The following is a 6,000-nucleotide window of genomic DNA, read 5'->3' as shown; positions in this document are numbered from 1 at the left end:
GCTCTTGCACTACTAATCTCCGTTTTGCATAGTTTTATAAAATTTATAAAAATCACTAATCATTAGTTAAATTTTCATGTAAACATTTTTTTTTCAAATATTTAACATTTATGTTGATACATGAAATTAGCATTTTAGTTTTCACTAGTATTTGGTTTTGCAAAACATTAAATAGCAAAGCCTACACTTATATTTATTGTTATTTATTTGTCATATAAAAAAATATTCTTCAATATGTTTTTCTGGATGATCTAAGCTCTAGATCTCAAAAAAACATTAAGGCTTATGCCTTGTTTATATTTTTCAAAAATGCCTCAAGCCTTTAAAAACATTGTGTAGAATTGAATCAGGATATGTAGTATATATATATATATATATATATATATATATATATATATATATATATATATATATATATATATATATATATATATATATATAATTCATAATTTAATAATCTAACTATAAGCTAGAATTTTAAAGTATACATATAACTCATAATTTAATAATCTAATAGTGAACTAGAATTTTATTTTTTTCAACATGTTTGGCACCTTTTACAGACAATAAAATTATACAATGGAGAACAATAGGGATTGTTAAGAGCATGACATATCAAGATCAACCTAGAAGAATTGTCTATCGCATATCAAAAATCTTTTATTTCTAACTTTTATAAGACATTTATGCCCTTTGGACATGAAAACCGGTTGAGGTTTGTGCAATATATACGTACGTTGTTGGAAGTTCACAACCTTCAATAAAAAGAAGATCATCTATGGAGCTTCACAAATATAGTACAACCTTCGCAAATATAGTACAACCTCCACGAAGATACCCTGTGAATCTTCCTTAAGTAAATACTCCTCAAGGAGCTCTGCAAATGTGTGTTGATGTTCGCAGTCACCCGTTGTGAATGTTCTCGATGTTCGTACTCTAATTTAACATGCGCAAATACAATGTGATTGTAAATATATGACAACCTTCGTGAAGAAAACCTGTGAACCGCCTTTAACTAAATACTCTTGACGTACGTCCATAAATGTGTTGACATTCGCAAATACCTGTTGCGATTATCATCACTCATTTGTAGATGTCCTCATTATGTTTGCGAAATGATTCTTGAACATCCTTTGAAAAACTTAGATCTTAGATGGCTAGCAGGGTAGGACCTATATTTATAGGTATAAGACTGAATTTTGGACCTAGGTTTAAAGGATTTTAGGCCAAAGGAACTAGATCTAGGTGACAAGTAGGAACTAGAATATGATTGGCTAGAGATTTGACATGGTACAATTTCATGGGTTGTTGATCTAGATTAGGGGCTATATTTCATGGATTTAGAAGGTTGAGGGGGTTAAGGTAGGGTTTAAGGAAGGATTTGGGGTGAGTTTTCAAGCTTTTGGCAAGTTTTCAATCAAAATTAACTTCTAAATGCAAATTGGATCCAAAACAAAAGGTTTTGGGCTTGGGCAACACTATGTTGGCTTAGATGACAACTAAGGTTGCCATCTAAATTGAAGGGGTCCAGATCTAATCTGGATCTGAATATTGGGACAATAATTGGGCTTAGACCTAATCCAAATCTAAATAGTTTAGATGAAAACTTAGTTTAGACTTGGTCTAGGTCAAAACAGTAAGGATGTAAACTTGATATGAACAACAACTTGCTTTGGGTTTGATCCAAATCCATACAATAAGGGCAATAACTAAACTGGATCTAATCCAAATCCAATAAGTTCATACGACAATTTGGGTCTAGATCCATATCCTAGGATGACATGTGGGTATGGATGGCAAGTCAGGAATGAAAATTGAGTTTGGGCGGCAATTTAGAATGAATCTGGATATGAAACCAGATCCAAACAAGCTAAAAACATTGTTTTGGCCATAACTTTTAATCCTGATGTTTGTTTAGGATGATTTTTAATGTATTGAAAATCTTATTTAAATTTCACTTTTGGGTAAAAGCCTTTAAAACATTATTTTCTAGGACAAAAATATATTTAAAGTACATCTAATAGTTTTAGAAAAGGGACATCAGTGCTTTGAGAAAACATACATTTGGGCAAAATCCATAAGATTGTGATTGGTCAAAATTGTGGTGCCTAAAACACTAAACCAAAATTGTAGAAACATTAACTAAGAATGAATATTTAAAGGCAACCGGGACAAATATCTACATCTTTTTCATGTGTTCTATGAGCTTGAAACAAATTCCAAACAACAAAATTGTAAAAGATTCGCGGTAAGATCTAGTGATGTAATACTTGTAAAGGACATCATCACATTTCATGAGAAGAACAATTTCATATTTGACAATAGAAAAAAAAGTGCTGCAACTACTTAAACCCATTGTCTTCCATCAAAAGTTAAAGAAGCTTTTCACTTAAATATGTCAAATCTTAATAATAGATTGATAAAAGAATGTATAATTTTGTGATAAATATATCTTGAGATTGGTGAACTCTTCAACTTTTGGTAGGAAAGCTTATGATGTGCTCTTCAAATCCTCTTTTAGGTAAAAAGTTTGAAAATATAAATATTTTAGGCTAACCCATTTAAAGTGGATCCAGTAGTTTTGGACAAGAGATAATGGTGTTTGGGCTAACCCAATTCCTCTTTTAGCGTTTGGGTAAAAACCAAAAGATTGTGATTGGTCAAAATTGGGGTGTTTATAATACTGAACTAAAAGTGCACAAATATCAACTAAGAATGAATATTTTATAACAACATGCACAAATATCTACATCTTTTTCACATGTTCTATGAACTTGAAAAAAAATCTAAACAATGAAATGGTAAAAGATTCATGATGTAATACTTGTAAAGGATATCTTAACATTTCATGAGAAGAACAAATTTTGATAATGGAAGAAAAAGTGTTGCAGCTACTTAAACCCATAGACTTCCATAAAAAGTTAAAAAGTCTTTTCACTTAAATCTATCAATCATAATAATAGGATGATAAAAGAAAGTACAATTTTGTTATATATAGATATATGGGAAATGAAAACCTATAAAATGGGCACGGTGCTAAATGGAACATTATTAGATTTCCAGTGTTATTTTTTTTAATTCTAACCACATAGATGTATTCAACATGATTGATTTACTAGAAATTGACACTTGGATCATGCATTTTGGATAAAAAAATGGTAGTTAGAATCTCAAAAATGTATGAAAATTGTAGGCCATTGATTTTTGAAACCTTATAAAAACCTATTCATGCATCAGAATTAAATGCTCCAATAAGTTATTTCTATAAAAATAAACATATAGATCGCATATGTATAGTCATAATTTTGAAAAAATATAAAAAAATCCCATAGCATGTTTCATTTAGCATGGTGCCCATTTTGTAGGTTTTCATCACTGTCATCCCCCCTCCACACACACACAAACACATAGGTTAATATTTGGTGCTATTGAAGGCACAAAATTATATGAAACTTTTGAGCAAAGTCATAGGCTTTTGACCTTTTTTTGTAAATTAAATTTAATAGATCTGATCTAAAATGTTTTAGTGGAAAATAAGTTTTGAATTGTTTGATAGTGACACATAAGCAAGTTTTTTAATGGCTTAAAAATTAACAGTCCACAAAATTTCATGATTCAAAAAATATAATTATTTTATATTGAAATAACATGATCTAAGGTTGGATCCTTAGCAAACAAAGCCTCCTGAACACATCTATGTGGTTAGATTGAGTTGATAAATCTTGAACCTATGATTTCTAGTTCAATAGTTCATTATAATTTGGTGCCTTCAATAGCACCAAATATTAACCCATATATATAGGGCCACTAGACCATGTTAACTAGAAATATGTGAATTGGACTATGAATCAAGATTTTCAAGGATCTTTTTTATTTTTTTCTTAAATTTCACTGTATGGATGTGATCTAGATGTTTGGTTTTAAAAAAACAAATGTGATGCATAAGAAGGATCTTTAAGGCTTGAAAATCAATGGATCAATTTTTTTGTAAATATTCAAGCATCCAAAATTTATTTTTTTAATAAAAAATACGTGATCCAATAGTTGATTCCTAACAAATGGACCTTGCCAAATACATATGCAGGGTTAGATTTGAAAAAAAAAATGAAAATGCCTAGTTCTCACTCCAATTCACATATTTTGAGTTAACACATTTTATTGGCTATATATATAGTCACTAGAATATGAGAATTGGAAATATGAGAACTAATATGTAAACTGTGATTTTCATGCATTGTTTGTTCTTTATTTTGAATATAACCATACAGATGTGATCTACATGTTTGTTTTATAAAAACCCGCTCTTGAATTATCCAATTTTGATGTATAAATGAGATTCTTTTAAGGAATCACTTGCGGATCATGTGTCTTCGATGAAAAAAATGATATTTGGAGCCTCAAAAATTGATAAAGATTTTGGACAGTTGATTTTTCAAACATTATAAAAACCCACCCATGTGTCAAAATCAAACACTTCAAGAGCTGATACCTATAAAATAAAGTACATAGATCACATTTGTATGGTCAAAATTTAAAAATAAAATAAAAAACCCTGAAAAATTTGTTTAGCACATTTCATGTAGCATGGACCCATTACTCTCTCTCTCTCTCTCTCTCTCTCTCTCTCTCTATATATATATATATATATATATATAGAGAGAGAGAGAGAGAGAGAGTGATGTGTAGTTGCTCACTCGTTAGGTACTCAAATGGAGGTCACTTATGTTGAGTGTCTATTGTGTGGCGTGATAGATGCTCAATATCTTTTTTACGCAAAAAACTTTTACTAGCATTACTTTAGCACCATTAAAAGTCTAAAAGTGTTTGCTAAGACTTTTAGAGGCTCCATTTTAGTGCCACTAAAAGTTTTTTTGTTGTACAAAATTATGTTGAGCATCCATCATGTTGTGCGATGGACACCCAGCGTGAGTGATTTAGTTTTTACCACCTACCAAGTGAGTAGCTACCAATTTTCATGTGTATATATATAGGGTAACTAAAATATGTTTACTGGCATGAACCAAGATTTTCATAGTTTTTTTTACTTTTTTTGAAAATTTCACAGTACGGATGTGATCTAAATGATTGGTTTTATTGAAATAGACTCTTGGATCATCCAATTATGATGTATAAGAAGGATCTTTTAAGGGTTGAAAATCAATGGCTTAGAATTTTTATAAATATTCAAGCATAAAAAATCATATTTCATGATCTGATTATGATGATCCAACATTCGATTCCTAGAAACAGGGTTAGATTTGCAAAAAAAAAAACTATGAAAATCTTGATTCAAGCCTACAAACATTTGGTTGGTAAACATATTTTAGTTATCCTATATATATATATATATATATATATATATATATATATATATATATATATATATATATATATATATATATAGTAGTGTGTAGATGCATGACCACTTCCAAACATGATCAAAACAAACTTGCGTTGAGCGTCCATCGGGCGTGCGATGGATGCTCAACGTCATTGTTTTCGCAAAAAGATTTTTAGCTGTAACAAAAGTTGTCGATAAAGGTCTCAGCAGGGACCTTTAGTGGTGACTTTTGTCGCCGCTAAAAGTGTATTTTGACACAAACTTGCATTGAGCATCCATTGCGTGCACGATGGACACTCAACGCAAGTTTGTTTTGGTCATGTTTGAAAGTGCATTTTCCTTAATATATATATATATATATATATATATATATATATATATATATATATATATATATATATATATATATACAAACACACACAAAGAGAGAGAGAGAGAGATAAATTGGTAGTTGCTCACACGATAGGTGTTAAATGATACGTGCTAAATGGGGTTTTCTACCTTTTTGGTATTTTTTTACAGTTCCAACTCCCATAAATGTGTTGGGCATGGTCGATTTACTAAGAATCCACACATACACATTTTCCTATATATATATATATATATATATATATATATATATATATAGAGAGAGAGAGAGAGAGAGAGAGAGAAATTGG

The sequence above is a fragment of the Nuphar pumila genome, chromosome 14, assembly GCF_984573655.1.
Source record: "Nuphar pumila chromosome 14, dmNupPumi1.hap1.1, whole genome shotgun sequence".
Taxonomy (NCBI): Eukaryota; Viridiplantae; Streptophyta; class Magnoliopsida; order Nymphaeales; family Nymphaeaceae; genus Nuphar; species Nuphar pumila.
The sequence above is the reverse complement of the archived record's forward strand: the minus strand, read 5'-3'. Positions refer to the sequence as shown.